Here is a 9,745-nt window from a genome sequence, read left to right as displayed (position 1 = left end):
GAACCTGGCGGGTCACCGGAACCCGTTAAAAACCCGGCGGGTCGTGCGGGTCACAGGGGGCTGATTACTTGACCGGTCTAATAGCTCACCCAAACCGGTGACCCAACCAGGTCACCGGGACCCGGGTCGACCCGGCCGGGTCGGTCCGGGTTTGACAACACTGTGCTTACAAATCAGAGTCGTTAGATCAAAGAAAGATCAACGACTATCAGATTATGTACATGTGTGTGTGTGTGGGTGCGGGCGTGCGCATGTGCATCCGTGCGTGCGTGTGTACATGCGTGCGTGCGTGTGTCAAAATAAATAATTACTTCGCATGCAATTACACGATTCTATTGTTAGAGTAAAAGCAATTTATTTAAACATGTTGTAAAATATTATAATTAAAAATAATTTCTTCTCTTAAAAAAAACGTGCATTTTCCTATACATCAACTCATGACAACTAAACTTGTAACATTTCTTCTTTCTGCAGGGTTGTGATGCATCCATACTCATAGACTCCACCAAGAACAACACATCAGAGAGAAACGCAACTCCAAACGCTAGCGTTCGAGCTTATGATTTGATTGATGAGGTCAAGGAAAGCCTTGAAGCTACATGTCCTTCAATAGTGTCATGTGCAGATATCATAACATTAGCAACAAGAGATGTTGGTTCTTTATCTGGAGGATCAAAATACGTTGTTCCCACAGGAAGACGTGATGGATTAGTCTCTAAAAGTAACAAAGTTGATTTGCCAGGACCCTACAATAGACTCCTGTGCCAATAGCATCACAATTTTTTGTGAAAAAGTGGGTGCACATACAGTTGGTGTTGCACACTGCCATTTCTTTTCTCATAGACTTGGTGACGTACCTGACCCTACAATGGACCCTGCGTTAGAGGCAAAGCTTGCCAAGTTGTGTAACTCAACGGTGAGTGGTGACCCTGCTGCATTTTTGGACCAGAAAATACCTTTTCTTGTTGATAACCATTTCTACATGGAGATTCTTGTCAAAAGGGGTGTTTTGCAGATTGATCAGCAACTTGCTTTAGATAAAGCTACAAAGGGCTTTATGTCACATTTTGCAGCCAAAGGTGATAAATTCCGAAAAAGTTTTGCAAATGCAATGTAAAGATGGGGAAGATTGAAGTTCTCGTTGGTGATTGAGGGAGAAATTTGCAAGAATTGCAGGGTATTCAACTAATACAACTAGATTATTTATCCTATTTCACTTTCTTTTTATTTTGTGGACTGTCATTCATGTGAAGTCACAACGAATATATATTATCTATAATAAGAAGTAGGATGACGAGCGTTATATATATTATCTTTAACTTACAATTTTGTTAATTTTTTTATTCCTTTACATAAAATCCAACATTAAATATAATTATTAGTTCATAATGCGTTTACCGATTGTTTACCGTATTTTTATTTTTCTTAGAAAAGAATTTTAAATCCATGAATCGAATGATAAACAGTATTAGCTAAGATATAATTAAGTCGCTAGTAATTAAATAATTTAAAACTTTAAATGTTAAAAATAAAATAAAATTATCTAGCCCTTAACGTGGCTCATGTGGTAACCATATGTGATTCGAATTGTGACATGTCTGGCTTCTGACAAGGCTAGCAAACATTTGTCTTTCCCTAATTTGACCGATCTTTAGACATAAATAAGGTTACACAAGGTTTTAGGGAAACAGATTCTTTCATGTCTCGATTAAAATACCAGGGTATCTTGAAATGATTCAATTATCTTTAAACAAATAACTGTAATGAGATATAAGTGAGAAAATGAGTTAATTGATAAAGGGAGATAAAAGGATAATCATCAATTTATTTAAAAGATAGGTTATATTTATGGGAAAAGTATTTCTCCAGACATCGGAGATAAAGTTATCTCCAGCGAGCTCAAAACGACGTCGTTTTGGGTTATAAGATTAAAAAATTATAATGACAAAGACTAATATAAACCTGCAATATATTATAAGGGTTTGGTGTTTGTCATTTTAAATGACATAAGTTTTGTCATTTTAGGAGAGAGATAGACACAGAAAAACGAAAATCGTGGGAGAGAGAAAGTGGGTGGTTTTTTTAATTTAAAATTCAAATTTTCTGTGTCTATATCTCTCTTCAAATGACAAACACTTTTCTCATATTATAATTACAAAAACACTTTGATTTCCTCGCAAAACGACGTCGTTTTGAGCTCACTGGAGATAACTTATCTCCGGTGACTGGAGAAATCATTTACCCTATATTTATAACTATTTTTCACTTACAATTTCTTACAATCATTTTTGTTATCATTTTGATTCAATGATTTATTTAATTGATAGGTTATGTTTATTAAATAATTTATTTACTTGTTTCATCTCTTAACATTCCTTTCAAAACAATTACTAAATACTAACTATTCAAAAGCAAAAGTGCAACACGCCAATCATAGTTCATATGTTAAAATTTTCTCTAATACATAAAGCCCACCAATTGACATAATTTCCAAAACACAAGGAACAAAAATTCTCTCGCCACCAATAGCTTCTGAGTAGTGTTATAAACCCGACCCGGCATCGACTCGGTCAGGATACTGGGTTACTGGTCGGACCGGCGGGTCACGAGTTAGACTGGTTGACCCGGATACATATAGATATAAAAAAAATATAGATATGAACATATCAATTCAATTATATTTTTCATATTTAAAATGAATTAAACGAGTTTCACTAAATAAGCTCAAAAATATGAAGCGTAAATAAATGAAAATGCACGCTATTACTATGTCAACTTAAATTGCAACTCAGAATCCTCATAAACATACCTCTCAATGACATTGAACTCATATTTTCAAATTCAACTACATTAAAATAACATTTGTCACATTCTCTTAATTTATTATTCAGCAAATTGCTTCAGTATTGGAAACTGAAATTTGAGATCATTGTAGAAGAGTATATTAGCAAATAAAATTATAAAAAGTTCTTACAATGAGTACTACATTTTTTCTGATAAGATGAAACCATTTTGGTTTTTTGATTTTTTTTTTTTAAATGCATGATCCGACCGGGTCACCGGTTTTGACTGGGTTTGTCCGGGTTTTGACCGAGTCGATGCATGACCGGTCCAATGCTTGACACGGATCGGTCCAATAATCGGGTCACCGGGTTTCGGGTCGACCCGGCCCGACCTACAACATTGCTTCTGAGAGGTAAGAGAGGGCAAAGTCGCCAAAATTGATATCCATATACATGCATGTAAACGTAACCGCACAGAACAATCAAGCACAAGACAGCATTTGTGGGTACAGAACCTTCAAATATTGTCTAAGCAACTATAATTTACAAGATAAAGTAATTCCACTTGGAGAATTTTTTACAACAATCCAACAATCTTTCTACATCAGTCTCATTGACTAGAACTTCAGCATTCACATCATTCTCAGCACTCTCCTTTGCAGGGGTCCACTGATTCAGAATGTTGATTATCCTTCTGAGCTATTGCAGAAGTTATGGGGAAACAAACAAATCTGGAAGCAAAAGGGAGTATGTCAAGCAGTCCAGCAAAGAGGCACAAATCCGGAAGACAAAGAGCTATTTACCATTATATTAACTAAAATACAGAGATGCACAAAAAAAAAATAGAGAATTGAAGTTTACGGACGAGTGAGATAGAGATATGTTTTACCCTGTGATATCTCAGAAACATGATCCGCAACCTCAAGACAAAATATTTGCAATAAGAACTGCAGCAGTGACACAACAGTTCCCAACCTACAGAGATATTACCAATTCACCATACTTTATCAGTTAGCCAAATCATTTTCATTCCTTGTCAATCTAAAAGAAGCACATATTACAAAAGCAAGAGGAAATTAATTATCTCATACCATTTCTAGATCAATTCAGATAATCAGATGTTCATAGCGAAGACATTTTATTCCACCAACACTTGTCTCAAAATTCATCATTGACATAAGTTTGGACAACCTGATTAAGCTGGCTGCGTTATGAAGTTCACTGCTCAACTGAATTTAGATTCACTATTGAAAAGGGGGAAGGCCTTTTTGTTTCAATTCATGTAATAGTAAACTGGAGTGCAAAACAAGGAACAGCATCAATTCTCAGCGACACTGATACACATTAACAAGATTGTCAATTTATCATCAATAATATCAGTAAGAACTCCTCTTTTGTTCTATGTTGGAAAACTCATTATGATATTTACATGAGTTATGTGGACGTAGATTTTTCTGATAAATAAAATTAAAATTTTCAGCAAATATCAATATAATCAAATATTTTTACTAACTTATATAAGCAAATTAGAACAGTACCTCTTGAAAGGCACATTTATAACAAGCATTTTAAAATAACACCAGAAAAAATAAAGAAGAATACATATTTTATGAGTAGTCCATTAAATAAACAACCGAGCATTTATTAATGAATAACATGAGTTTATTTACCCAGTAGCAACTTCCATGAGCTTGAGATGCCCATCATGTAATGGATTGAAAGAATCGGAAAGTTTAATTTTCCTTTCTGCTGATATCTCTGCAACCAAAAGATTAAAAGTATCAATAAGAAAGTAGAATTTAATTTGTATTAATATTGCTTCTGCTCAAAGGTTTAACCATACCACTGGAAAATGGATACAATTTGAAGCATATTTGACCATTTATAAGTTATTCTAACTATTGATCTTCATTGAATTGCTTTTCACATTCATCGGATACATCTGATTCACTCAACTCTGTAACAGTTGTTGCTGGAACTTTGCATACATTTGCAATTGCCTAGAACCAGAGCAGAGAAGGAATCAAAACAAAGTAAAATTTTAAATCAAATCTGAAGTAAGGAATAAACTAAAATTTAGCTTCCAAATATTCCAGTTCTATTTTACGAGATCAAATAAATAGCAAAACAAGAATATTCACAACTTTTCTTCACACCTGCCACAAACCTTGAGCAAAAGATGACTATAAACTCTATCCACTTCTTCTCGAGTATGAAGCCCCTAAACGAGAACAGTTTGCAAAATAAATAAATATAAATATTCACATAAATAATATAACATATATATATGATAATCACGTGTTTAGCATCAAGTTCAGAATAACATATAGAGCAAAAAAGAGGATAACCACACCTTAGTCAAGGTCACTTGTGATATCCAAAGTCAATCAGCTGTCCTTGTTGACATATAAAATCTACAAATGAACATAAAAGAAAAAATTTACAAGGGATTAGTCTTCCCCAAAAATTCTATTTGGAGGGAGAGGGGAAGCACAACTGCACGCAATCTAAAAAGAGCCTCTTTAAAGAAAATGTGACAAATTAACAAGATCCAGAGAGTCATGCAATCAAAATATACAGAATAAATCCAGAGGTAAATTGAAAAGCAGCAGTAATGCACTTCTCATTAGTTAAGCTTACCGTGTATTAAGTCAATACTTGTAGTATCTTTATATATACCAATGACCAAAACAACTTGCAGCATATAGGAAAAATATATCTTCAAAGGAGGTCATGGGCAAATAATAGCAAAAGAACATCGAGTAAAATATATGTGCTCTACTTTTGGATCTACTTCAAACATAGTGCTTCTTTTGGATCCAAGTATAACTGCTCCATCTGTTGATATGGTAGGTGTAAAAGCAACATAATCTGTAATAGATAGTTGGAGTGGCTACAAGCATGAAAAAACCAATGAGGGGAACAGCAAGTCTGTCATCAAAAAAAGCTTTAACATTATTTCTTATTGATTATACATTGCAGTAATTATTGACGCAAAAAAAAAGCATCACAATAACAGGGAAAATATTTGAGCAAAGCAGAATACCAATAGAAATATATCCCTCGATTTGTTTTCCCCGGCTATAGCTATAAGACACATAAAGCTGAACCAGAAGCAATGTCCGAGATCTGATGAAGACAAAGATGAGATGATGAAGGTCCCGTACCAATCCGCTGTCGGAAGCTTGATGTATGCAATGGTTTGCACTAGACCCGACTTGGCGTATGCTGTTGGAATGGTAAGCCGGTATTTGTCAAACCCAGGCAAAAACCACTGGGAAGCAGTGAAGTGGATCTTCAAGTACCTCCGAGGTACAACCGACTTATGTCTCCGATTTGGAGAAGGCAAAGCCGAGTTGCAAGGCTACTAGGATTCTGATTGAGGGGGAGACGCCGACTCGAGGAAGTCGACTACAGGATATTTGATGAGATTTGCCGGAGGAGCTGTCTCTTGGCAATCAAGACTTCAGAAATGTGTTGCACTATCGACAACTGAGGCTGAGTACATTGCCGCTACTGAGGCAAGCAAAGATATGCTATGATGAAGAGGTTCCTCATGGAACTCGGCCATGATCAAGACAAGTACGAGCTGAGTTGTGACAATCAAAGCGCAATCCATCTTGCGAAGAATTCGACCTATCACTCCCGTACTAAGCATATTGATGTGAGGTATCACTGGATCCAGGATGTGGTGGAAGTTGGAGAGCTCGAACTCGTCAAGGTGCACACTGACCATAATTGGTCTGACATGATGACAAAGCCAGTTCCAGCAAGGAAATTTGAAGACTGCTGTGAAGGAGCCGGGTTGATGCTGAAGCCGACGCATTGAAGTCGGAGGGGGAGATTTGTTGGGCTTCCTCCTTCAATGCTAAGCCCAAGCCCATTGAGGGGTTTTCCTAAAAACCCTAACCCTAGATCTCACCTCCTATATATATTCATTAGTGTGGGTGGAGGCTAGGTGAAGAGATTAGAGAGAAAATTTGAGAGATAATTATTTGATTGTTTGAGCAAAGCTTCATGCTTTGCATTTGAGAGATCTCTAGAGAAAGTTTGAGTGAAACATCTCCAGGGTAGTTTGATTATCACCATTGTTGGAGAGGTTGAGTTAACCACCACATTGGTGTATATGATTCTTTGTAACCATTATTTTCATAGTGGATTTTTGATCTGGACTAGGTCCCGTGGGTTTTTTACTTCTTCATTGAAGAAGGTTTTTCCACGTTAAAACTGGTTGTGTTCCCTTTCTCTCTCTCTCTCTCTCTCTCTCTCTCTCTCCTGTTTTTCGTTTTTGATTTTTCCGCTGCGATGCCCGACCTGGTGAAATTCAGGCCAAGGTATTGATGAGATCTGAGATCGAGGATCTCATTGATTGACTTCCGCACAAAGGCCCCTGAGCCGATCTGAGGGAACCGAGTTCCCAACATATATAAGGTAAGATCCTTTGACACTAGTGTCAAATTTGAAATTTGACACCTCATCTCAGAGTCATTAGATCAAAAAAGATCAATGGTGTCACATGCTTACAAATCAGAATCATTGATCTTTTTTAATGTAATGACTCTCAGATGAGATGTCAAATTTCAAATTTGACATTGGTATCAAATAATCCTACCTCTGCATGTAAATATATAAAATGTCCTAAAGATGGGCAACATTGGTGTCTTGGAAGGAAACGAGGGAGAGATAAGAAGAAACTGCAGGGTCTTTAATTAATAATCGTTCATAGAACGTTTATATATATTGCATGATTAATCAGTGTTTGAATAAAGTTGTATAATGATCTTGTGTGATTAATAATGGCTTTCATTGTCTCCTCGTATCACACTGTCAGAGTGTTGGAGGAAAAATATGTATATGCTATGAAATAACGAAATATAATTTTAGTAATTAATCGAATTTATTTTAATTTTTTTTTCTTTAATCTAATAATAGGTATAATTAAATCGGGTCACATAGTATGTTATAGTTGAAATTGGGTACATTACATAGAGCCCATGCAACTACGTTTGTCTTATTTTTTGACCTTTTTTCTTGTGGACAAACAGATAAGATGAAAACTGGGTATTGAAATTTTACTGAATAATTATAAATTATTTAACAAATGATTGATTTTGAGTTCCCATGGAAAACTTAAATCTCATTGCAGGTTAGGTTTTCAAGTTTTCTGTCACTAAGATTTTATTGGAATTCATGTTCAAGCTTTTAAACTTTGATAAAGTTTTTTTTTTTTTTTTTTGTAAATAACTTTGATAAAGTTAATCTAAACACTAACCTGATAATAACCATGTGGACTTGACAACTTGCGTCGTACGTATTCTATTAATGAAAATAATGTAGTCCTAGTTTTTCTTTTTCTTTTTTACTTGAAAACGCTAATTTCTATAATAAGGCTTTTGTTGATCAAGTAAAATTATTTGTTCGCCAATTATAATACCTTGATTTTTGTATTCATCTCTGAAATAAAAAAAAATTAATAATATTTATTTCAAATATCCAGTAATACACCTTTTTTCTTCTCTTTCTTGTACATTAAGTTTCTAAAATTACATTTTACTTGCCTCATGCATTTCATTAAAAACAAAAACAAGCGCGTCTGAAATTCCTTAACAAGGACATGTTTACAACGTCCAAAGAAAATTGATCAATTGTTAATTTTTATGAGTGACTAAAGTTTATTACTAATTTTTATTAGTTTATAAATTTTGTTGCCCAATATGTAATATTATAGGCTTAAAAGATGTAATTTAAAAAAATAAAATGATATTATTATTTAAAAAAAATCTTTAAATATTTATACTGACAGTGATAAAATAAATATATTTCACCTTAATTTAATATTATATATTACAACTCCAAGTCGTTTAATTCTTTTTCAGCAACCTTTATATGAATTATAGTTTGTGCTTTCGTTCAAAAAAGAAAAATCTCACAACATTAAGCCTGGTCTATTTGTTCCCTCTCCTAAAGAAAATCAGTACAACCCAAGAAGATGGTATTGATAAACTTTCTATTCCATAGCTGATGGCAGGGCCCAATATGCAATATGGCTTTGAAATATACACCAAATAAAGAACAATCCTAAATAAAGAAGCAACCCCATAAGGGTTTTGAGTTTTATGAAGATCAAATGAATTGAAAAACAATTGGGGAACTCTGACTAGGCTTTATAGAATTATGGTCCTTCTCCAATTGAATGCTCCATTCCATGGAACAAGGAATATAATTAAGATTGTCCCATGATATGATCATTGATTCTTTTCTTTTTTTCATATGCCAAAGAGACACAACTAGTTTTAATAAAGGGAGTTCCATGGCACTAGGAGTGTGCAGCATTACGAGAAAATGAAGAAGATAACATAGGGCATTTTGACATTTTAGTTTTATTATTATTATTTTAATAAAACAAAAGGCAAGAGTGAAACAAATAATGTTAAAATTTTAGTGTCATATATTTAATTATATAAATTTGGATTAAAAATAAAAAGAGAATAATTAATTAATTAATGCGATAAATTACATTTTATTCTATGATTTTATTTGAAATTTTGATGCACGCATATTTTAATAGGCAAGGATGATGAGTCAATTGTGTGTATAAAATAAATTATATTTACATATATATATATAGAGAGAGAGAGAGAGAGAGAGAGGATAGCACTAAGGACAAATCTCATGCTTGAATAATGGTTGTACCCAAAAAAAGAAAAATGAAATCAGCATAATTGATTAAGTAGGCTAGTCCAAAATTACTTTTTGTTTGGGTGAGGGTGCTCAACCCAAGTATTAATGGTATTATGTCCCAATTGTCATGACCCAACTATTAATGGATTATATGCAATTGGGCCTGAATTGTGTCCAAAATCTTCGTCAATGATAATGTGGATTGGGACTGATATTGTTAAAATCTCCACACCGTTGGGTTATTTCTTAAGAGGACATTTGGTTATTTCTTAAGAGGACGT

The 9,745-nt window shown here is 34.2% G+C and overlaps 1 pseudogene; it reads left to right on the top strand.

The window, feature by feature from the left end:
* Positions 1 to 307: 307 nt before the first annotated feature.
* Positions 308 to 7,496, top strand: LOC133315007 (peroxidase 44-like; annotated as a pseudogene).
* Positions 7,497 to 9,745: the final 2,249 nt, after the last annotated feature.

The sequence above is a fragment of the Gastrolobium bilobum genome, unplaced genomic scaffold (genome assembly GCF_033153095.1).
Source record: "Gastrolobium bilobum isolate Gb01-03AN ecotype WA unplaced genomic scaffold, APGP_CSIRO_Gbil_v1 utg1154, whole genome shotgun sequence".
Lineage (NCBI taxonomy): Eukaryota > Viridiplantae > Streptophyta > Magnoliopsida > Fabales > Fabaceae > Gastrolobium > Gastrolobium bilobum.
Note: the sequence above shows the minus strand (reverse complement) of the source record. Positions and strands in the feature narration are given on the sequence as shown.